Source organism: Panthera pardus, unplaced genomic scaffold (assembly GCF_024362965.1).
Source record: "Panthera pardus isolate Hobbes unplaced genomic scaffold, ASM2436296v1 HiC_scaffold_27, whole genome shotgun sequence".
Classification (NCBI taxonomy): domain Eukaryota; kingdom Metazoa; phylum Chordata; class Mammalia; order Carnivora; family Felidae; genus Panthera; species Panthera pardus.
This window is the reverse complement of record NW_026526843.1, coordinates 5,539,199-5,564,539: the sequence shown is the minus strand read 5'-3', so window position 1 is coordinate 5,564,539 and position 25,341 is coordinate 5,539,199. Positions and strand designations below refer to the sequence as shown.

The 25,341-nt window shown below is 43.1% G+C and overlaps 1 protein-coding gene across 1 annotated transcript in view; it reads left to right on the top strand.

Moving 5' to 3' along the window:
- Nucleotides 1-25,341, top strand: part of GPC3 (glypican 3) — a 420,774-nt gene that overhangs the window by 371,971 nt on the left and 23,462 nt on the right. The window lies entirely within an intron of this gene.

The following is a 25,341-nucleotide window of genomic DNA, read 5'->3' as shown; positions in this document are numbered from 1 at the left end:
CCGTCTTAAATTACACCCATCCCTCCGCTGTATGTTGACTAAACTGGCATTAAAACTTAATACTTTTTCAAAAAAAAATTACAGCCATCCGTCAAAATGCATTTCAAGTTGGCTGCAGTAAAAAAGAAAAAAAGGAAAAAGCTTTAGGGAGAGAGCGAACTTGTATTTGCACCCTGGCTCTCTTCCTCCTAAGACTTCACTCCCTTGTTCACCAAACGGGGGTCATTGCCCTGACTTCACAGGACTACCGCAGGATTAAATCAGGAAGGCAAAGTCGTACAGCATCTAGCCTGGTACCTACCACATTCTTGGTGCTCCATAATTGTTAGTTTCCTTGAATGAAATCTTTCACAACCAGGCTACACGTGTCTCCGTCCTCTCTGAATTACTAACACAAACTCTACCAATGCTTTCCAGAAATAGTGTGCAGTGGCCCCCACGTTCCATTCCTAGGGCACAACGCGATCACCCAGAGGCTGGCATCTTATAATCCAGACCATCTTATAATCTAGACAATTGTAGAAAGACTGAAATCTGCTTTGTATTTTACTACCCAAGAAAGCTTTCAGTCATCTAAAGCTTGCCTGCATGATTCTTCAAAATATTGACTGGTCCCGGCATTGATCCTTGGGGCACACCAATTTTCCTACTTCTCCAAAAATGCCCCTGCCTATCCCTGCCCTTGCTTTTCTGCCTATAAGCCACTTCCCTATCCTTGTCAGAACACTACTCCACAGTTCCATGGTGACTTAACTTTTTTCAACAGTGTTTGGTAGGGGACCTTGTCAAGGGCCTTTTCAAAATCTAAATAGATTACATCCACTGGTTTTCCTTTGTCCACATGCACATTTATCCTCTCAAAGAATTCTAGTCAATTAGTTAGGCATGATTAACCCTAAGTGCTTTGTAAACTGTAAAACACTACACAAATGGTGGTTAATTTAATTTACAGGAAAAATGATGCCTTACCCCCAATAGGTTACACTTGGCTAACATGTTCAGTGATCCTACCAGCCTGGAGCTCCTTCGGTCCCCTTTGAAATGTTTCTCATGGAGAGGAGACTCATTGGCAATCTGCCAGGTTCATGGCACAATAGCTATTTGGAACGACAAGCCATATACTTTGGTCAGCTGTTACACAATTTTACCCCAAATCTGGGTAGATGCCATCTGGTCCTGGTGATTCATCAACATCCATTTAGTCAACTAGGCTTGGAACACTCTGTGCGTTTACTGCCGTCTCACTTAGAATTCCAGATTCCTTCCTCCAAAACACAACTTGAGAATAAAAAAACAAGGCTCAGAGTGGGTTCAGACTCTATTCTGTCTCCCTCTTGTCCCCGCCCAGACCTTTTACACCATAACCAACGAGCGGTCCTACTGGCCAGCTGCCCTGGCTCACATCTTCCCTTGTTTCGCTGAACTGGATGAAGTGCAGGACACGTCGTTTTCTCTGTTCCTGACTTTCTTTCTAGCTCCCATGTGTCCTGGGCCAAGCCCCTTCCTCTTTTTCGAAGTCGGTTTCTCCATTTGTGAAACAAAGAGCGCGCCCAGTTCTTGCAGGCCATTCTAGTGCCAGCAATCCGTGATGCTGTTCATTTATTTGGCTTTGGTCCCCGGCAGGGTGCTTATTTGGGTCTCGGGGACATCTTCTTTTGTGTTTTCTTCTGACCTCGTAGGTTCCCTGCTTTCTTACTTCATGTCTCTTGTTATGTAAGATTGTGGCAATGAAATAAAATCATCATCATCATCATCATCATCATCATCATCATCATCATCAAATCAGCCACGCAAAGCATTTGGCGTGGTGCCTGGCACCTAGTAAGCACTCAAAAAAGCCTATCTACTAATTAAAGCAACTGGTCTGTTGCTGCTAACTGCTGACCTCTGGAGCTCAAAGAGCCTGCAGATGTAGCTTAGAATTAGCTTGTTTTATTAGTTTGTTTGTTTAAGACTCATAAAAGGCAATTACAACCAGGTAACCAACATGCAGCAATGTCCCCAGTCCCCCTTGCTACTCCAAGTGGGGTCCGTGGACCAGCAGCGTCCGTATCATCTGGGAATTTGTTAGAAACGCAGACTTTCAGAGCCCACCTCAGACCTGCTGGGTCATAAGGTCATGTTGACAAGGTCCCTAGCTGATTTGTTTGCCCCCTTTCCACCTTGTAACCGAGCACTTGTGGCATTTAGGTTTAATACGTGAAGCATCTGAAAAGCCACTAAACTGGCCACAGTGAGCCAAGTGTTCCAGGAATATAAAAGATGCCTGAGGCCCGGTCACCCATATGATACATTAGGACACTTGGGTTCCAGTTCTAGCACATTTATGCACAGCGGGACCTTGAGCAAGTGACGTCGTGCTCTGAGCCTCAGTTTCTCCAGCTGTAAAGTGGGGCTGCTCACCCTCACCGGTCTCAGTGACTTGTTGTGGAAATCAAAGGCGATAATGAGTACGCAAGTGCTTTGCAACCCGTTAGGCTCTACAGATATTTATAACGACCAGGGGACATTATTAATGCAAAGATCTCTGGAAGCTCTTTGGCTTTCTCAGCGTCCATAGTTCGGCACGAATTTTCTGCAAAGATTGAATTTAGCCCATGAGTTAGAAAATGCTCTTGCGCTGAACACCGTGTTCAAGCTCCCTTCCAGGGACGGATCATCCGTGATGGACCTGGTTGCCATCAGCACTGTTCCCAGTTATCGGCCTTGTCAAAGCTCTTATTGTCAAGCTGTTTGGGAAGCTGGCTAGTCCCAGCGCTTTGGCTGGGGCTGACTTCTGAGAAGCTTTGCAAGCTCTGGCCAGGTGTCCCCAGCCAAGACATGATGACTAAGCATCTTAAGCATCTGCCCCCTCTCTGCCAAGTCCCCACTCTCACCCACACAGAAAACCATGCATACACAAGCACATACTCACGTAGGTGCTCACGTGTGCGCGCACACACACGCCTGCTGTTGGAAACACAACTGAAACGCATGCTCAGAAAACAACCCAGCAAGGAACACGCATCTTAGAGATATCTGTTACCACTCCCTCACCCCCTTCCTCCCTGGACTTGTTTTTACTCCAGCTTGCACTACTCCGTGGGTACAGCCAGAACATTCTGGTGAGCCTAATGTCTTTATAACTGCGAGTCAGGAAAAGAAGGTAATCTTGTCTCGAGCTGCGTCAGAGACGGGGGAAGTGATCGTGGATGCCGTGAGAGCCTAGCTCTTTGGATGAGGGATGTGGAAACAGGCTGTAGAAGACAGACACGTTCCTTGTTGCTGTGTGGGAGTAAGGTGGCTTGAGCTGGTTGGTGGGGACCCGAGGAGTAGACTTCGTGAAACGCGTCTTGGGCTTACAACTGGAACCGATATTCAAACCGCATGGACATTTCTTACCCATTCAAACAGATGTTTCTTGTGGAAACGTTCGCCCTCAAGAAACTTTCAGTTTCACCATTGTCAGTGTGGGGACCGAAAAGAGAAAACCTGCCACTTGTTCCTTGGCTGGAGGTCAGGGTGAAGGTGAAATCCAGGCCCAGACAGGTCCCTTTCGCCAGCCTGCACGGTCGTGTCCAGGCGTTGTGACGCGGAACAGCTGTTTGCTCTGTCCGACCAGTCACCTCCTCCCAGCGGTGCTGGAGTGAAGCCATTAAGACTCAAAGCTGTGGGCCCCATGAGTCTCTATACTCCATATTTCCTCCTTGCTGTTACTTTGCAATCTGGAGGCAAAAGTACAACTCAAATGAAAAACCAAAAAAACCAAAACGGCATTTAGAAATACTTTTTAAGCCAATGATTTTCATTCATTTTTTTTTTTTTTTTTAGTGCATCAAGTGTGACCTTATATTCTGACTCCTAGCAAGCCTGTGCACATAGGGAGACGAAGGACACTTCGATAGCTTAACTCTTCTGAATTGTGCAGTCAGACCTTCGTCATGTGGGCCGGTAGCCACGTTGTATGAATAAATTCATTAATGGGTTGGCTTGGCGACAAGGATAAAACCCATGGAGGAACTTTATAATGGGCCTTTTCTCATGGGTGATATCTGCAAGCTTATAACGCTTTATAGCAAATCAGATTACCTGTTGCAGAATAAGTAGAAAGTTTGTCGAGGAATGAAATGTCCTGAGTGTTTTGTTGTTGTTGGTGGTGGTGGTGGTGGTTTTGTTTGTTTTGTTTTGTTTTGTTTTGTTTTGTTTTATGGGAAAGTTGCTGAGTCCTGTTCAGAGATTAAAATACATGTGAGGGGCATCTGGCTGGCTCAGTCGGTTAACCATCCGACTTCGGCTCAGGCCATGATCTCACGGTTCGTGGGTTCGAGCCCCACGTCCGGCTCTGTGCTGACAGCTCAGAGCCTGGAGCCCGCTTCGGATTCCGTGTCTCCCTCTCTCTGCCCCTCCCACCCTCACACTCTGTCTGTCTGTCTCTCTCTCTCTCTCAAAAATAAATAATAAAAAAATACATGTGAAGACAGTAATATATCTATTTATACCGCCCTGTTGGTAATAAGTCCAGGAACAAATTATGACAGTTCCCCCAAAATGTATTCTACAGTTTGACAATCCTACTTCCTCTGGACCCTATGCTCTTCTCTAAGTAACCCGCTTCCAGAATTCTCAGGTATCTCGTAATGACTCCCTCCAACCTTCTTTCTCGTTACATCAGTCCCTCAAACACGTGACCCCCGTGTAAGGGGGCCTCACGTCATTCACTGTGATATGGATCCCATCTGATGGATGAACGCAGTACCCGCCTGCCCTCGGGCTACTGACGCTTGAGACACTCAGGTCTCAGAGTCAGACAATCTCAGTTCGCTCTCGGCCACTTGCCAGTGCTGTGGCCTTAGACGAGGTCACTGAGCTCCTCTGAGACTCCGGTTCCTCATCTGCAAAAACAATGATAAAGTATTTCCTCACCTGCCCACTTCAGAAGTTGTCGAATGAAACACAGGTGACAAAAGACATAGAAGTCCTTTATACACCGTAAAGCAGGGGTGCCTGGGTGGCTCAGTCAGTTGAGGATACGACTTTGGCTCACGTCATGGTTCATGGGTTTGAGCCCCACTAATTAGACTCGCTGCTGTCAGCACAAGAGCCCGCTTTGGATCCTCTGTCTCCCTCTCTCTCTGCCCCTCCGCCGTTCATGCTCGCTCACTCTCTCTCTCTCTCTCTCAAAAATAAAGTAAAAACTTTGAAAAAAAGTAAAAACTAAAAATAAAGTAAAAACTTTAAATTGTAAGGCAGTTTCTCATTTAGGGTAATATTGTTAAGATTGGTTAGTACCATTGGGTTATAAGTTTTAGTTGCCAAAAGCCTGTAGCTAAAATTATAAATTAAGTCCCCGAGGTTCTGGCCAACAGTTTTCATTATAATATGCTCCTTCTTCTCCACCCCCAAGGTGGCGTTTTCAGTTACTCATTAACTTGTTTTTAGCCCAGTGAGAAGGTATTTAAACAATGACAAATATGTCTGCCCTAGTCACAACAGTGGTAGTCACCTACATCTTGAAAGAATCACAGCTAGTTATGTTTTGTTTTCTTTGGTGTTAGTGGGACAGTGAGGGCAAGGGTGGATGAGTTGGGGAAGGTCAAGAAAGGGCCTGTGATTTCTTTGCATTCTATCTTGCTCTTAGCTATAAGCAATCTGCTTTCTTGCCTTGATCTTTTTGAGAACAAACGCCATAGGGAAGCTGAAGGAAGCAAAGCTTATTATAATAGCACTCTTCATGCAGATAGAGACCAGGTGCTTCTTACTGATCGATTGACAAGACGGCCAATCCCATCTCACCCCAGAGCTTCGTGCAGTTTCCATGGCTCACAGAGATGGATTTTGATGCTAGCTCTAACAGTGAGTGATATTATCTGCCTGTTCAGTAATTGTACTCAGAAAAGGCCCTTCCCCATGCTTCAGTGTTGACTAGGGAATTAGTACAGGTAAGCTGGTGATAGACGAGAGTAAGGGAAGGTAAATACTTTCTGTAAAGTTACTGTAACTTGAGATGCTTTAAGGAGTGTGTTTCTTATTATTCGTGAGCTGTTCGGGGGTTCGCTTTTCTAGGCCTACTGCCCTGTGATATTTTCCTACCTGAGCCATTAGGCTAGGAGGCTTTTATCAAGGGTAATGCCATGATAGTTGTACTTGCTGGTAGGCCTTACGTGGAACTCTAAGAATTGGGGGAGTGTTAGGAGGAGTGTGAGTGACCCGTGGCCATTGTATTAGAGTTTGGGATCAGTTTCTAATTAACAGGAAACCGTTGAACGTATGAATCTCCCTAAATGGCGCAGTTGATTTTCGCTGGATAGAGCCATGTTGGGAAGTTTCGTGACGGCCTCAACTAAATTGTGGTCGTCTAGTGTGGACAGAAAGGAACGGGAGGGAGAGATTTGACACTTAGCTGGTGGAAAGCTGGAGGAGGAACCAGCAGGAGGGTGGCAAGCTCAAAGCCTTGAGCTGAGCTGCCGAATAGAAGTGAAGCCGTCTCCGTAAGGAAACATCCACAAGGGGTCTGGGAAAGCAGGTGTGTATGCCAGCAAGTGGGAAGTGCTCGCCTGCAAGAGAAGAATACCGTATCAGAAAGATGTGATGTCTAATTAAACTCGTGTGGTTTGTGACGATCTCTTGCGAGAGCCACATCAGAGGAGCTCAGTAGAACAAGGAATCACGAGCCCGCAGAGCGAGGCAGAAACTGAAGGTGTCGAGGGCCTCCAGTCCTGGTGGCCGCACGCGGAGATCAGACGTGAAGCCAGGCTGAGGCCCTGCTCGAGGGGAAGAGGGACTCAGAGCCACTGGATGCTTTGCAATCACCCTCCGTCCACAAAACGCCCGCAACTACACACAAGCGTACAAACGTCTCCAAGTCTTTTTTCAATTCAGACCACGCTGTCCTTTCACTTTGCTTAATATGGCAAGAAGGTGTGGCCATTATCCATTTCTCCCCCTTGTTTGCCTGTGTCAGGTGCAAGGAGAATTCCAATTTGCATTGGTAGGAATGAAGTTACTGGCAAGTTTTTGTTTGGTTGGGTTTTTTTTTTCTCTTGTTTGATTTGTTGTTGTTGTTGTTGTTGTTGTTTTTTAAAGGAAGCCTTGTTATCGTGCCTGCCTACGTACATACCTGGCTAAGAGAGGTTTAATGGTCTGGCAAAATGATCCATGGTGTTATGGTTCTTCACATTTCTAAATATACTTACTGATTTTTAAAAACTGCCTTTTGATCTTTTTCCTTTTTTGTTTTTCTTTCTTTCTTTCTTTCTTTCTTTCTTTCTTTCTTTCTTTCTTTCCTTATTTCCTTCTTTCTTTCCCTCTCTTTCTTTCTTTCTTTCTTTCTTTCTTTCTTTCTTTCTTTCTTTCTTTCTTTCTACAATCCTAATGGGTATTGTAATAAGCCTTTAAGGTGAGAATGGGAGACCAGTACAGACAGAATCTCTTAATTTGTAGCTCCGTGATGAACTTAAGTGCTAATATAATTACCAAATAAATAAAAATAAGTAGAGGCTACTCTGTAAATTCTGGTGTTGGAGACAAGTCTACGCCAGAGCAGAAAGCAATTTCATGAGCGACTTCAGGAGGGGGCTCCAGAGCAAAGTAGTGTCCTTGACTACCAATGAGCTCCTCAGAGGGTAGAGAGCAAGTCATTTTCATCGCGTGTGTACCCTTGTCAGCCGTCAGTCACCAACCTCTACTTTCCTCCCCACCTTGTCTCGTTGTTGCCCCTTAGTAGAGGTTCAGTAAATATTTCAATTTTCCACATGCGGTGCTGACTTCTCCACATTTGCTTCCTTTTGCCTCAGACTTGGTAGGCTTTAACCTCACTGCTTCTGTAATTAGCTTCCTCCAAAGTAGCCTTTGACTTCTAGCAGCTGAAATTGTGAGCAAAGACACAGGAGATCCCTGTTCCAGTCAACACGAGGGTAGGGGCCCCTGTGAGGCGGGCAGGACTTGCTGTGTGAGACGCGGTATGTTGCCGCCTAGAGTGTCTCCTGAGGAGAGCGAGCAGGAGGGTGAAGAATTGGCAAACAGAGTCCGTGGAAGGATAGTCAAAAGATGTAGTGATGTTCAGTCTGTACAAGAGAAGAATTAGGGAACCACGAATCTCATCTTGTAATATTTAGAGATCTTGCATGTGGAACATCAAAGCAGATCTGGAACCAATGCATGGAATTTACCCGGGAGATCTATTTTGACTGACGAAAAGGTGAACTTTCGAACCCTTTGAGCTGTTCCCCAGTGGCAGGGATTGCTCTAGGGAACAATCAGCTTCCTGACTCTGGTGATATTTGACTAGAGATTGAACAGCCATCTATCAGAAAGATTGGCTGGGTGCGGGCGGAGTAGGATGTCACAGAGTGAAGAGATACCTACATCGTGGGCTCTTGACTTCCATGAGCCTCAGTAGCTCTGAGACGCGATGGTTTCACGATGACTCACTCATGCAAAGAGAGCGAAAGAGAACCAAGATGGCGGAACAAGCCAATGAGGCAATTTTTCTGGCTTGGGGGGGAGGAAAGAGGAATGGAGAGGCTACTCTCTGGTTGTACTGGAGCACATGTCACCAGTTTTGATTCTCTGCAGCCATTTTCCTAAGCAAATGGATCCTTAGGAATAACAGAGACTTTTCCGGGGAGCAATTCTTTTCAACATCCTGTCTGTCCCTCGCAGCCTCTAGAACTCCAGTTCTCATTTCTCCCCAATTATTGGCAGGCTTGTGGCCTTCCTGGCCCTGTGTTGAAAAGCAAACTGGGCTCCAGTGCTTCCCCCAGCTATAAGTGGTTAGCCCTAATGGCGGAATAGTCAATAGCAAGGTTGTCCAGTCCACACCCATCTCCCGCACCACTCTCTCCCTTCTGACCCCGGTCTCACAGAATAGATCAGCGCACCTCAAGCTATCTGTGGGGAAGGACTGGGAAGGCGGGGGGTTTGCCCCTCCCAGATCTGTCATTGACCAATAGCTGTGTAACCTATAATAAGAATGAATTAGTACAAAAAGGAAATCACAAAAAGGACAGCAAAGTATAAGCCGCAATTTTTTACTTAGGAGACTCAACAGACTTCGAAATTTCTCTATCAAATTGCTATAAAAATTGCTAAGCGCTTACTTTCTTTTTTTTTTTTTTCAAGCGCTTACTTTCGATTTCTGTGCTTATCTTCTGACAGACTGGCAAAAAATAGCAGAGCAGCAGACCGCACTCTGAGTAGGGAGCAGTAGCCTGCTGTCTGTGTCTCTGCCTTGTGTCCCCCTAACTGTCGGAGCCAATGGTGGAACAGACTCAAAAGCAGCAGGTGAATGGGGGTGGGGTCGGTGGTGTGCAGTTATACGTCTGTATGCAGTCTCATCACATTGGTAGCTTGATATTGGCCGTGATGGAACTACTTACACCGCAGACATCAGCAAAAACTACAAATCAGGGCTGGATTTATTGTTTTGTTGATTGTTTAGACTCTAGACTTAAGAAAGCGGTGGGAAAATGTTAGCAATGTGGATTAAACTCAATCGTGTTGGCTCTGTAGCCATTACACTGAATCGCACAACACGCTGAGGATCCATTCTTCAGTGTTTGAAAGCTATTGTCCGATTTAGCAGAGAAGTCACCGTCATCATTGACCAAGGAGTGGGAATCTGACAGATATCTTTGTTATTTCATTGTTGTCTTATTCCTTAATGTAAACCAATATATCAGCCAGTGCTCCTGCAGGAACTACACTTGCTTGTCGGTTGCAACCCCGGTTTGGCTACCAGTGCAAGAGCCTGGCAAAAATCAATGAAAGAGGGGCGCCTGGGTGGCTCCTCGGTTAAGTGTCTGACTTCGGCTCAGGTCATGATCTCACGGTTCACGAGATCGAGCCCCGCGTCAGGCTCTCTGCTGACAGCTCAGAGCCTGGAGCCTGCTTCCGATTCTGTGTCTGCCTTTCTCTCTGCCCCTGCTCCACTCGCACTCTGTCTCACTCTCTCTCAAAAATAAATAAACATTGGGAAAAAAATTTTTTTTGAATCAATGAAAGGGTTCTGTGAGAATCAATTGGCTATTTGGAATTTCTAATAAAGAGTATTGTATATTTTTTAGTATTTAGAAATTGTGTGTTCCGCATCCTTTATTCCAGCAAAAATGAAAGTAAATTGACACGCGTGCTTTTTTTTAAGAGTAATTTGTTGAACATTTACCAGTGTACCATGGGGTGAAAAGGTACTTTGGAAGATTGTTTTCCTTCCTTCATCCCTAATGGTTCTAGGCTTAAACCAATCGCTTTTTGCACCAAGAGTGAGGGAAAATTCCTCTCTTCCTAAGTTATGCTAGAAATTCAAGAGCCCCTCATTTTCAGTTACTCAGAAATCTAGGGAATCCTAGACTTGGAAACTTACTAACTTGGAAACTGTTAACCAGATCTGTAAACTTTTTTCTCAAAGCCTCTATTGAGGTTGATGGGCTCTCACTGAAATCTCTGTGCTCACCACTGGAAATCTCATCAGCTCCACCCCATGAGACGAGAGTCTTGTAGGCCAGCTCATGGGACACCGAGGCGAGGGCCACTTTTAGAGTCCAGTCTCCCCGTATCAGACGGCATTACGGCAAATGAATACCGCGTGCCGGTATTAGCCCTGGCTTCACAGAGTTGGAGAGGAACTCCTAATATCGGGTTACATTTTGTTGGCTTCGTAATCACTTTTTTAACCACCGACCATATGGGCAGAGGTTGGAAGGAGAGCTAAATTTGGAACACACCCCCACTCTCCTTTTCAACATTTCTTTCTTGTTTGTGCAGGGAGGCAACAGATTACTCATACGCTCATGTAGCACCAATTGCTACAGGTCTAAGGAACGAGATTCTCCCAAACTGTGGTCAGATCAGGGAATTGAATAGGTTTTCTCTACAAATATGCAGGGGCGTGCAGGAGTATCTGTGCTCTGCTTCTGCAGGTTTCGGAACCTGTCTGTGACACACAGCACTGGAAGACTTAAGTCCGTAATGAACAGAAACTTGGGGATTTTGTGTCTGTGGGTTCATAAGTCCTTTCTCATTTCTAGTCAGCATCCGGGGATTGCACCTTTCTGCACTAATATCTTTCTGACTCGGGCTTTTTGGAGCGTGGAACCACGAATTTTTCTATTAATTTGTTGTCGTTGTTGTTCTAGCTTTCCTTCTCCCCACACACCACTTCACGTGGAATGATCGAACAGGGAGGATGGATTTGTCTGGGGCAGTGGTAATGCTTCGGGCAGTATCTGTGGAAATCAGGTGCGTTTCAGTTCTAGGATGTCTTAAATGCGACTCCGTAAGTCATACATCAGCCTAGACCCGTACTTGTAGCACCTCAAAGGGATTTCGAACCAAGTTTGGCTTAAGGAATGGAAATGAGTCTGCCTTCCTTCAAAGAGAGGTTGCAGTCTTCCCGCTGACTGTTCGCCAGCTTGGAGTCCAATGAACGTTTTCCTTGCTCTCCCTGGATTCTGGGCATGAATGAGGAATGATGGAGCCAAATCCTTGAGACCAGCCTTTCTTAATCTAGATTAAGCCTCACTCACTGTTCCTGAACTTGCTGTTCTGCTCTTTAAGGCCTGCCTGGGCCTTTATGAATTCCTGTCTTTGGAATATATATAAAGCACTTAGTCCTGGCCCTGCTCCCTAGTGGGTTCCAATAAATGATGGCCGTTAATACTATGCACGTGCTGGCCCTTTAGCCCATAATGCTTTCCCTTTCTCTACCTTTAAAACTCAGCTCATGGGGCGCCTGGGCGGCTCAGTCAGTTAAGCATCCAACTTCGGCTCAGGTCATAATGTCATGGCTTGTGGGTTCGAGCCCCGCGTCGGGCTCTGTGCTGACGGCTCAGAGCCCGGAGCCTGCTTCAGATTCTGTCTCTCTCTCCGCCCCTTTCCCACTCATGTGCACGTGTGCTCTCTCTCTCTCTCTCTCTCTCTCAAAAATAAATAAACATTTAAAAAATTTTTTTTAAATAAGAAAGAAAACTCAGCTCAGATGTAGCTTCCTCATCAGTGAAGCCGTGCCCTAGATGGAGTGCTATGGGTACTAACCCATTCTAGCATTTATCAATTTGAAGTCAGACAATTCCCAATGCCTGACACAGAATTGGTGCTCAACGAGTTTTGGTTGTATGACTCTGGCCATACACAAATGAATAAGCACAGTACCTACCCATGTAAGCTCCTGGTCTAGTTGGGAGCGGTGAGGGGAGGCGGAGAGGACAGATACCTAACCAGATAATTATAATGTAATATGGTTAAAGCACTGATTGCAGCATGCACGGGGAGTTGTGGCAGCACAAAGGAAAAGCTTCAAACCCACACTGGGGTGGTGAGAAACTGAGCTGAGTCTTAAGCAATGTAGAGGAGTCAGGAGAAAAGGGGAGAGCATTGCATGCTGGGAAGATAGTATGAGTTAAGACATGGTGGTGAGAAAGATCATGGTTGTTCTAGGAAAAAATATGCAGTTTGGTGTGGCTAGAGAAGAAAGAGGTAAGAGGTTAGGCTGGAAGATTAGTTAGGGGTCAGATCGTGAGAGCCTTCTATGCCTTGGTAAGGAGCTTGGCCTTGATCCCATAGCAGGGTCTATAAATTCACAACATATGGCTCATCAGCCTCCTGAACCACCACCCCTCTCATGGCAGACATCGGTAATCAATCACAGCACCCCACTGCACTGGGCCCAGATGTGACCTCACAATCCTTTTCAACATAACGCTGCAGGGAACACCACCAAGAGCTGGAAGGCAGCACTCTCGTTGGCTGCTGCTGCTGTGTGTGTGTGTGTGTGTGTGTGTGTGTGTGTGTGTGTAAGTTGGGAGTAGGAGAGAGTGCAAGTTATGAGAGAATTATGACTTGGTTAGAATTGCATTTTGGAAATCATCATGAAGAAGAAATCTTTAAGCAGAAGAATCAACAGAGCCTGATTGTTCAGATATGGCAGGAAGAGGAAGAAAGGGTAGTCAAGGACAAGGTCAGTGTTTCCACTCTGGGCAAATGGACAGATGCTAATGCCCTTCAGAGAAAGAGTGAGCATGAAAGAGGTAATGATAGGTTTGGTGTGATAATAATAGTTCATTTTTTGAGTGCTTACTATGTGCCAGGCACTCTTTTAAGCATTTCACACGAAGCAATTTATTTTACCCTCCCGACAACTCTGTGGGGTGGGTACCATTATTATTTTTGTTTTGCAGATAAAGAAACTGCACAGAGAGGTGTAAAATATTGAAGAACTAACAAAATCAAGGGCACTGAGAGAGAACACGAGGGCAAGAAAAGCTGAAAACATATCACTGAGTCATTTGGACGAATATGGATAGAGCCAACCAGGTCGCCAGGCACCCATGCTAGAGTTTATCAATTCATCTTAAATGTTTTGGAAACCAAAGGATTTATTATTCTTGGAAGAGGCCCACCACGATGTGTATAAATCCATCTTGCCTTCACCATGGCTGTTCTGCTCACAAGGGCAAACATCCGTAGGAATATGAATTAAAACAAGCGTATCCAAATGATGACCTCAATGGTTTCCAAATGAATTTTCAAACCTAAAACACATCTAGCGTTTGTAAAATTAAAAGGGCGAGGTTAGAAGAGTATTGAATTTTAAGAGAGTACATCCCGTTAAATTGTGCTGCTTTTTTCCGGTGATGAAGCTTTTCTTACTTCAGTAATCATACTACATACATGTATATTGTGCAAACATATAGACTTGCTTCATTTAATAACTCCATACTTTCCAAGGCACTTCCTCATCCCCTGTTGGAATGCTCCAGTCAGGAATCCAGCTTCTTTAAGGAGCATGCTGTGTCAATGGCTAATACACGTGTTCTTATTTTCCTGTTAGCTTCACGTCTGCTCTCTTGCTATCTGGGCCATGTCAGTGTCGCGGCGGCAAAAGCACTACCAGGAGTCAGGCACCGTAGCCAGGAGGTGACAAATGTCTGTGCCCTGCAGGCTGAGAACACAGGTCAGCACTGGAGTCCAGGTGCAGTGAGGACTGTGCTGTCTGGGATTTCAGACCCCCGAGGCCATGTTGCCCATTAACCCTGAACTCAGACCATGAGACCATGAATTTGCTAATGATCCTACAGTGTCCTCTGGAATTTTTTAGAGCTATAAATGAGCTATAGATGTGCATCTTTTGTCCGAACATGCCAGTCTCGTTACCACCTCTTTACTTTTGCTGAGACCATTACCTCTGCTCGCAGTGCCCTCTGTTCTCCCGTCCTGATGCCTCCAAATACTTCAAGACCCACCTTCTCCACAAAGGTCATTCTTGTGGCCTCAGCCTTCCAGAACTCTTTCTTTTCCAAACTCCTTATATTCACTATTCTGTAACAACAACAACCAATTAGCAGATTGTGCCTTACAAATAACTTCCAAATTCATCATCTGCTTAAATCCTTCTTACAACCCTGCAAGGTTGGCTTTAATGGTAGCTCTCATAGAAGAAACAACTGAGGCCCAGAGAGTTAGTTAGGTAACTTGCCCAAGGTCAACGGGGAGTTAGAGCTAGAATCGGAGGCCTGACCTTTCTGATAACAAAGCACACTTCCATAACCACCTCGTTTCATGGGCCAACACATGTAGCTGATAAACATTTGTTGATGACCATTCTTGACCTTTTCCATGGAGCTGATGATGCTGAGAATCAAAGTAACCTCAGCAAGGATAGTTTGGAGCCCCTCCAGCGTTTAAGGCGTGGTGGCATTGGGAGGGGCAGAAGGAACAGTGCTCAGCCCAGTTGAATTGAGCTATTTGGAACTACTGGGAGAATTTTCTCTTTTCTCCGTCTTTCTTTCTTTCTTTCTTTCTTTCTTTCTTTCTTTCTTTCTTTCTTTCTTTCTTCTTTTTATCTTTTTTTTAATTGTTGTTTAATGTAAGCTCTACGCCCAACATGGAGCTCAAACTCACAACCCTGAGATCAAGAGTTGCATGCTCTACTGACTGAGCCAGCCAGGCACCCCTTTTCTCCCTCTCTGCATATATGTATACATTCCCCATGTCTTTCTCATGAATCATAGTTCCTCTGGGTACCTGTGCCTGGGCCCGAAGAGGAGGGACTGAAGAACGCATGGTCTTCAAGTAATTCACTCCTCTTTTCCGCTTGAGAGCTGTAATTATTGATCCACAGCATATTCTTGTGCTCCGTGACCATCTGGCCTAAGTACATCCTAGGCTATCATTTGCTGGGGCGGCAGTTGGTTTGGACAGCTTATCCTGAAGGTAGCTTTGGAAATGTGCATCATCTTGGTTCTGGGAGACTGAGCAGGCAGCCAGGGTAAAGGCCCCATGTGCCGTTCTTGGGCCCAGTGCCCCAGCTAAAATAATACATTCAGAATTATTCATGATCCCTTCAGACCAACTCTCAATTTTAAGTTGTGTGCTTGTGAGCGAGCCTGGCTTCTTGTAGGTCTTTGGTATGTTACAGAATTGCATGTTACAGAGACTCCTAATGAACGTGGGAGTGAATCTTATTCCAGCAGTAGTGGTAACAATAATAATAGCAGCAGTCAGAAACAGAACAACACTTACCACTGATCTCTCCATGCTGACATTGGCCCAAGTGAGTCCCAAGCACATTTATCTCTACAACACCCTGCGAAAGGTGGGTAACACTATAACTCCCATCTTACAGATGAGGAGGACAATGAAACTCGGAGAGATTATGTCTCCAGGTCACACAGCTAATAAATAGTTGAGCCAAGGGTCAAACCCATGCCTCTTTGGCTCCAAAAGCCATGAAACTACAAATACTAACCTCTGCTCTGCCGCCTCCCTTTCTCTTTCTGTTTCATGGTACTCGTATCTGTGCCACGTGAGCCTTTCAGTCTGCAGCCCACAGAGACCCACAGGCACTGCTTCAGCCAGCGCTAAGGTCAACAAAAGGGTAATGACCAGCATTCAGCACTAAGGGTCTGAAACTGGTCGTTCTTACCATGCTGTGCTCCACTGGCCAACCCTTGAGCCTCATTACTCTTGGCTCTCCCAACAAAGAAGGTTGAGGTAAGAATGCAAATGGAGTGCTTGGGGTGATATGACTAAATTAATGTGATCATCCTGGACTTTTGTAAAAACATAAGACAGATCTGGTCTAGTACTTCTACTCCACGTTCCCTCGGGTCAAGACAAAGAAAACTCATAGTCAGCTTTGCTGGCAAGCCAAGATTGGAGATGTTCCATAAAGAAGAGGTCGGTTAAAAAAATCTACCACGTTAGCTAAAAAGTATAAATTTGTTCATAGAGTCTAGTAAGAAATGATCAACAGGTCTAACCAACTTGAACCGACGGTTATCTTTGGTTCGTATAATGTGGCCAATGAGAATGGATAATCTCTTCTGTATAAAGAATGTTGCTTTTATTAATATGGGTCTCTGTTGAATCTCATTTTAAATATGAGCTGATGAACTGATCCTTCTTTTTAAGTGACACCTTTATTAAAGTATAATTCACATAACTGTACACTTCAGCCATTTTAAGTGTAGAGTTTTATGGGTTTTAGCATATTCACAGAATTGTGCAACTATCACCACAATCAATTTTAGAACATGTTCATCACCTTAAAAAGAACCCCGTATTCCTTAGCCACTACCCCCCACCTCTGACTACCCCCTAACTCTAGGTAAACACTAATCTACTTTCTATTTCTATGGATTTGCCTCTTCTTGAAATTTCATATAAATGGAATCATACTATTTATGTGGTCCTTTGTGACTGGCTTCTTTCACTCAGTATAACATTTTTAAGATTCATTCATGTTGAAGCACTTATCAGTAGCTTATTTCTTTTTATTGCCAAATAATATTCCATTGTATGAATAGGTCACATTTTACTTAACCATTCATCACTTGATAGAAATTTGGGCTGTTGAGGCGCCTGGGTGGCTCAGTCGGTTGAGTATCTGACTCTAGATTTCAGCTCAGATCATGATCCCAGGGGGATCGAGCCCCATGTCAGGCTGTGTGGAGCCTCCTTAAGATTCTCTCTCTCTCTCTCTCTCTCTCAAATAAAAAAAAGGAATTTGGGTTGCTCCCACCTTTTGACTATTGTAAATAATGCTGCTATGAACAAGATTTTGTATGGACATGTTTTCATTGCTCTTGGATATATAACTACAAGTAGAGTTGCTGGGTCCCAAGGTAACTCTTTAATATTTTGAGAACTACCAGGCGTTTTTTTTCAAAGTGGCTACACTATTTTCCATTATCACCAGCAGTGAGTATTCCAGTTTCCCCACATCCTCTTGGATATGTGTCATTACCTGGCTTTTAATATAGCCAACCTAGTGGATGTGGTGTGGTATTCACCTGTGGTTTGGATTTGCATTTCCCTGATAACTAATGATGTTGAGCATCTTTTCATGTGTTTATCAGCCGTTTGTGTTTTTCTTTGGAGAAATGCCTATTTTTAATTGAGTTATTTTCCTTTTCACTGCTGAGTTTTAAGTGTTTTTTATATTCTGGATACAATAGCTTGATCAGATATATGACTTGCAAAGGTATTCTCCCATTCTTGAGTTGTCTTTTCACTTTCCTGATGGTATCCTTTGAAGCAGAAAAGGTTTTAATTTTCATAGTGTCAAATTTATCTATTTTTCTTTTGTTATTTCTACTTTTGTGTCCTATCTAAGAAACCATTGCCTAGTCCCAGGACACAAAGCTTTACGTCTATGTCTTATTCTAGAAGTTTTGTAGTTTTTGTTTTTATATTTACATCTTTAATCCATTTTAGTTAATTTTTGCATATGATGTGAGGTAGGGGTCCAAATTCATTCTTCTGCATTCTCCAATTATGCCACCACCATTCATTGAAAAGACTAGTTTTTCTCTTTTGAAGTCCTTGTAACCTGTCAAAAATCAATTGATTGCAAATGTGAGAGTTTATTTCTAGACTCAATGACTCTATTCTATTAATACATACTTATGCCATTTACACACTGTCTTGATTACTATAGGTATGGAAGTAAGTTTTTAATTGGGGATGTGTAAGGCCTCCAACTTAGTTCTCCTTCTTCAAGGCGGCTTTGGCTATTATGGGTCTTTTGAATTTCCACATGAATTTTAGTATCAGCTTGTCAATTTCTGCAAATTGTAGATCAATTTGGAGGTGTTGACATCTTAATAATAAGTCTTCCAGTCAAGTGGGATGGCTTTCTGTTTTATTTAGGTCTTCTTTAATTTCTTGCAACAATGTTTTATACTATTCAGAGTGTAGGTTTTGTAATTCTCTTATTAAAGTTGTTGTTTTGTATTTTATTCTTTTTGATATTATTATAAATGGAATTGCTTTCCTAATTTAATTTTCAGATTGTTTCTTTGTACGTTCTTGTATAGAAATACATTTGATTTTTGTATATTGATGTTATATTCTGCTTCCTTGCTGAACTCATTTATTAGTTCCAATATTTTAAAAGTAATTTCCTCATGATTTTATACACATAGGATTACCTTATCTACAAATAATCATGATTCCACTTCTTCCTTTTCAATCTGTATGCCTTTTATTTTCTGGCCTGATTGCACTGGCTATAACCTCTAGCTCAATGTTGAAAGGAAGAGGCAAAAGCTGACATCCTTGTTTCTGATCTTAAAGGAAAAGTTCTCATGCATTTACCTGTAAGCATGATGTTTGGTCTGGGTTTTTTTGTTTTGTTTTGTTTTTTTGTTTTTTTTGTGGATGCCCTTTATCAGTTTGAGGAAGTTCCCATCTATTTCTAGATCATTGAGTGTTTTTATCATAAAATGATGTTGAATTTTGTCACATCCTTTTTCTACATCTGTTGAAATAATCGTGTGGGTTTTTTCTTTATTCTGTTAACATGGTATATTGTTTGCATTTTGTATGGTAAACCAACCTTGCATTTTTGGGATAAATCCCACTTAGTCATGGTATGTAGTCCTTTTTTCATGTTGCTGGATTTGTTTTGCTTATGTTTTGTTGATAATTTTACACTCATATTTATAAAGGATATTGGCCTGTATTTTTTTTTTCTTGTGATATCTTTGCCTAGCTTTGGTATCATAGTAATGCAGTCTCTTAGAATAAGTTGGAAGTGTTTCCTTCTCTCCTAGTTTTTGAAAGATTTGTGAAGGATCACTGTTAATTCTTATTTCAACATTTGGGAGAATGAAGCCATCCAGACCTGGGCTTTGTCTATTCAGATTTTTTATTTCTTCTTAAGTCAGTTTTGCTAGTTTGTATATTTCTATGAATTTGTCCATTTCATCTAGGTCATCTAATTTGTTGATTAATAGTTGTTCATAATATTCCCTTTATAATCTTTAAAAAAATTATTTCCATAAGGTCAGTTGTGATGTCCTTTTTTCATTCCTGATTTTAGTAATTTGGGTCTTCTCTATGTTTTCCTTGTTCAGTCTAGCTAAATGTTGGTCAATTTTGTTGATCGTTTCAAAGAACCAACTTTTGGTTTTATTGATTTTCTCTATTGTTTTTCTGTTCTCTATTTCATTAATTTTACCTCTAATCTTTACTATTTCCTTCCTTCTGGTTGCTTTGGGTTTAATTTGCTCTTCTTTTCCCCATGTGTTAAAGTGGAAGATTGGGTTATTGATTTGGAATCTTCTTTCTTTTTTAATGTAGGTGATTATAGCCATAAGTTTCCCACTAAGCACTGCTTTCCCTGAATACCATAAGTTTCAGTATGTTATATCTTCATTTTCATTTATCTCAAAGTATTTTCTAATTTTCCTTGTGATTTCTTCTTTGATCCATGTTTATTAGGATTATGTTGTGTAATTTCAACATATTGGTGAATTTCCCAAATAACTTCCTGCTACTGATTTCTAGTTTCACTCCATTGTGATTGGTGAACACACTTTGCATGAGTTCCATCCTTTTTAAATTTACCAAGGTTTATTTTATGACCTTGTGTATAGTCTATTCTGGAGAATGTTCCATATGCACTTCAAACGATTGTATATTCTTTTTTTTTTTAATTTTTTTTAATGTTTATTTATTTTTGAGACAGAGAGAGGACAGAGTATGAACAGGGGAGGGTCAGAGAGAGGGAGACACAGAATCCGAAACAGGCTCCAGGATCTGAGCTGTCAGCACAGAGCCCGACGCGGGGCTCGAACTCACGGACCGCGAGATCATGACCTGAGCCGAAGTGGCCGCTTAACCAACTGAGCCACCCAGGCGCCCCAAACGATTGTATATTCTGCTGTGAGCTGGTCCATTTTATCTGCAAGGTCGATATGAAGGTATAAACTACTTTCTCAACTTCATAGTTTAGAACAAGATTCAGTCGATAACCCTCCATGTCCTTCTGAAGAGGGCACGTGATTCACAATTACCGTTTGACTTTAGAATTGAAAACAAGCCTACAGGAAGTCTTCTTTCCACTCCCAATTCTTCTGCCTTTTAGAACCATAGAGGCAGCACTTAATTATCCACAAGGAGATGTTTCATTTTGTGGCCTATCTGAAGTGATCTACAGCTTTCAGTCCTTCTGCCATCCCTCCCAGGCTGAGGCTACTGGTGTAAGCCAGGACAGGAGAAAGGGGATTTTGACTACATGAACATGGTTGTTTGTTAACCTGTTACTGAAGCCATGGAGACTCAGTAAGTATGAAGCCTACATTTGACTAATGTTCCTCAGCCTCCTTGATGACCACATCAGACCAGCTGTAGAAAATGGCTCTGAGGACACCTGAAAAAAGTAGCCAACCTAAATGCGTGGAGCCCAACGGCTGAGTATGAGTGGCTGGATGAAGTCACATGTGATGCTTAAATTGTCTATTGGTATCATTTATGGCATTTTTAAAAAGCTGGCTATCCCTCAAAAAATGAGTTCTGGAACCAATTTCCTATTTTTAAATGGTGTTCAATATTGTCTTTTGTCAGCAAAACCATTCTCACTTGTAGATTTATAAGGTAATGCAAGTAAACATCAAAGAAACAAAAATATTATGATCAACCAAGATGTGGGTTTTAGGACAAAAAGAAAAAAATTTGATCTCTTTTCATGATTCTAAATTCTCATATTTATGCCATACACATATGTATAAGTTTATAAAGCTATGCGATAATAAAATCACAGACTTTCACAGTAGGTAAGTTTAAGATGGAAACACAGGAGAACCATTTCTTATGAGATTTTTTGAGTTCTTATATGAACGCTCTTAAAATCCGACCATGGAATATCCTGTCTCTAAGTAATAAAACTGGGTACACTTGCTACAGCAATATAAAGATGGCCAAGGACCAACATGGAATGGTGAATCACTTTAGGCATTTGGTCATGGAGCCAAAGACCAGGCTCTCGGACCTAGACTGTGCATCTAATTATCTTTCAGTAAATCAGGCTAGTGAAGGCAGTGAATCTCCTGCTGGGAAAAGACGGAAGCCCAAACTCAATGGGGCCTAATTCTACTGGGAGCTTGGAGAATGGATGCCTTTGAGGGAATTGTTCTGTTCAGCTTAGAACGAGTCATCTGCAGATGTGCCCATTTCATATTATATTCGTTAATACCTCTGTTTTAAAATGTTCTTTTTTTTGTGCAAATGTGTTAAAGCTGATGTTTCTAGCGTAACCAAAATTTATGTAATCTAGAAATAACTTCCATCTGCTAATACTTATGCAATATGGAGATGGCTTTTAAGAGCTTACTGTCTGTATCTGTAGGGACACTACATGGATAGGTGTTTATGGCCACATGTGTCTCACATTTAACCATAAAATGGATACCAACATCCATCCAACACAGGGTGATTTGAAATACGACATTTAATTCTCAAATGTTGGTTTTGCTCAGAAAAATACAAAACTTTTCTGGTTGGAGAAGAATTTATGGAATATTGGTTAAAGGCTATTATAATTAAAGTTGCATCTTTCGTTCAGTTAAAGCTCCCATAGATAGTGGTGATGATGAGCAAGGTTTACGGCCATGGACTGTCCTATAAGGAAAGGCAGCTCTTGTCTCCAGCTTCCAGGAACTGCTGGGATCATGATTTCTCTCTCTCACACACACACACACACACACACACACACACACACACACACACCAGCATCCTACTCTTGGCTCTGAAATCTTCCTAATTGGTTGGAGACAGAAAAAGAGCAGACACATAGCAGCTTTTAAAGGATTGTGGCTCCAAGGTTAAAAGCTTATCCACACTGAACAACTGCCCTAGCTTGTTCATTCATTTCTTCATCTGTTACTCATTTTTTCATGCCTTCTGCAATTTCACCTACCCAGCCTTTCCAATCGAATCCCTTGCTTCTCACACAGTCCAGCCAAACTGTTTCCTGAAAATTTTCCGTGTTTTCATGTCTCCATGCTCATATGCCTTTTTTCTCTATCGGAATACTTCTGTCTTTCCTTTCACATAGCCCTTCCCCTTAGCCTCCACATATCCAAACCCACCCATACTTTCCAGCCCCAGTTTAAATGCTTCTTCCTCCATGAAGTCTTCCCTGATCTTAAAATACTCCTACCCAATCTGGAAGTGATCACTCCCCCCTCTAAATTCCCTGTTTCTCTGTACCTGGTTTAGACAGTGTGACAACAGATAAGAACATAGCCACTTATGAATTTTATGGCTTTGGACAAGAATATTCTCTGAATATTCTCAGGTCTTCAATTTTGTAAGATGGACATAACGCCACCTGTCTCATAGGATTCTTAGAAGGATTAAATGGGATCATGTATCTAAGAATCCACACAGTAGATGCTTTATCAATGACAGCTGTCCTTGTTGGCAGGGACCATGTCTTGTTCAGCTTTGTACTCGCAGCACTTAACATTGTGCCTGGCCCGGAGTGGGTACTATGTGAATGTTTGTGCACTGAATAGGCACCCATTTAGTTAATTTGAATGTGATGGAGAGGGAGAACGGGCTTTCCAGCCATCTGGGAGGTGATCTGTCATGTCTGTCCCTTGCCTTCCGATGGCTTCCCTGTTGGCCTATAAAGGGGAACTGCCCTTTGTGGATTGTCTCCCTTCCTAAGTTGGGGATCAGGTTGAGCAATGAAAATTGGGTGCTTAGTGCTTCGTTTTGGCCTCTGGTTATTCTCTGAGCATTTGTTCTTCTGTGTAGGGCTTAGAGCTCATCCTCTGCTAAAGATTGAATTCATTCCGAATTTTGCATTGCTACATTTTAAACTGATTTCAACCGGTTTGGTAGTTTGTTTATCCTTGGCCAATATGACTTCCTTTTCTCTCATAATCTCTTTGAAAGGTTCCGTAAAGTTTTTGGTACATTCAAAAGATCATGAAATGTTTTATATGTAAATAAATAAGAAATGCTTTGGTTTCTCCTAAAGTGCCCCCTCTGGTAAAGTCAAGAGGAAAACATGTGTTATAAATGGGCCCTAGTTTTTATTTGTTGGATTTGGGCCTGTCTGCAATCCCTTTTTGGCAGATACATGGAGCATGTTGAATTCCAAGTTGACTTTCAATTAAACTGCATTTCTGTATTTCCTTAAGAAAAGTACTCCTAGGGGAAAGGCGAAAGAATCTTCAATGCCAGAGACCCCGGTCAATTTTGACCACATTTTTGGGAGATAAAGGCAAGGATAAATGCAAACATGAGTCAGAGAACTCAACTGGAAGAAAAGCAACAAACTGAAAGGGCCCCGCTCTGGACCATTGGTCTGACTGCCAAGGAGAATGTGAGGTTGGTCCTTCACGGGCAAAATGTGCAGCTCTTTACCGTGTTCTCAGAATTGCAGGATGCTGCCCCTTAGGGTGTGATTTGACCACACCCGTACATTTGGCCATGATTTTTACGTGCTCGGGGCATTTAGTCTGTGTTGTTTCTCTTTTCTTGGAGCCATGGGAAAGGGCTAGTGGGTGAGACGGACTGGATATGCAACACTGTGCCATGGTGACATCACCATCCTCCTCACTCACCTGCTCACCAGGACGGGAGAGACAGGGTTTGCCTGGGAAACTCAGCATTCGATCCGTGGCCTGGCGCACAGTAGGCACTCACAAAGTATCTGACCAAATGGAAAGTACTTGCCTGACAAGGATGACGGCAGTGTAGGAGAAATGTTGGGGAAATACTCGTTGGCCTTTCCTCTGCCCTCTGACTCAACACAGTTCCTGCTTAGGAGTCATAGAAGTTGGGAAGGAGGTGAAGGAAGGAAGAAGCTTCCCTTTTTAGTTTTATTTTATCTTACCTGTCTCTACTCGGGAGTCAATGGCATCTGGACACACGTCAAGGTTTTTGTTTCTGTTCATCTTTCGTTACCTTGAACAAATCTCTTTCTCTGGCCTAGAAGCCAGGATTGAACTAGACCACAGGGTACACTGGTATTGCCTCCTTGGGCTCCGTGTGTCTGATAGAGGAGGTGAAACTGAGGAGATGTTGCCCTCTCTGTAGGAGGAAGAGACCTGAGACCATGTTTCGGCCTAGAGTCTGCTTGCCTTCCCAAACGCAAACCAATTGGTCGATACTTTATTTGCACAGGACGCCCGCAGCCATCCGTGTATGTGATGTTCAGTGGTACTCCATGTGGCCTTAGGTTTTTAGCTTAGCTGCAGCACAGCTGAAGATTTTAGGGAGGCAGGTAATGGTACCTGTACATGTATCACTTGATATCACCACCATGTTAGCAGAGTTGTGGTTGTTGTTGCTGTTGTTGTTGTTCAAAATTGAAAGCCAAAACAAGCCTTGGTGCCACATGCTATGAACAGAAGTGCCTGTGTGTACATTAGGCCTCATGTGTCCTCTCCATAGGAGGGCCACCCTGCTGGGGTCTGGAAGTAGGTGACGGTTTCTGAGCTATACACCTGAATCCATCCCTCCCTTCCCTGGCACCTGCACTCTAGAAAAATGGCCCATCCGTCTTGCTAGGAGACACAACGTCATCCAAACAGTTGGCAGCCTTCAGAAGAATCCACCAGGCCAACGGTGCACGTCTGGGGGGGTACCATGATGGAGTCTAGTAAGCTCTACATGTAAAGCTCAGTTGTGTTTAAAAGGAAGCTCTATGGCTGGTCCACTTCTGGGCCTCCTTTTTTTGGAAAACTTAAACAGTCACTCTTCCAGTTTTGACCAACAAGTATTTATTGAGACCCCCCTAATTCCAGGTTCTACGTGAGGGACTTTACATAAATGCTGTCATTTAATGCTCTCAGCAGACTCGCGAGGCAGGCAGTTATGCTCACTTGAGAGATGACAAAACCGAGGCTAAGAGATGTAAAGTGACTTTCCCAACATCTTACTGTTGTCAAGGGGTAGAGCTTGGATTTGCATTCAGGTCTCTGTCTTCCTTAAACTCTCCCTATTCTGTTTTACAGCATCTCAGGAATTCTTTTTCCTTCTTACTTCAAATTATCTTCATGGCTCAGCTCTACCAAAAAAGCATAAATCTGTTAAGGGCGCCAGAGTTACAAGTCCCTTGGCGAT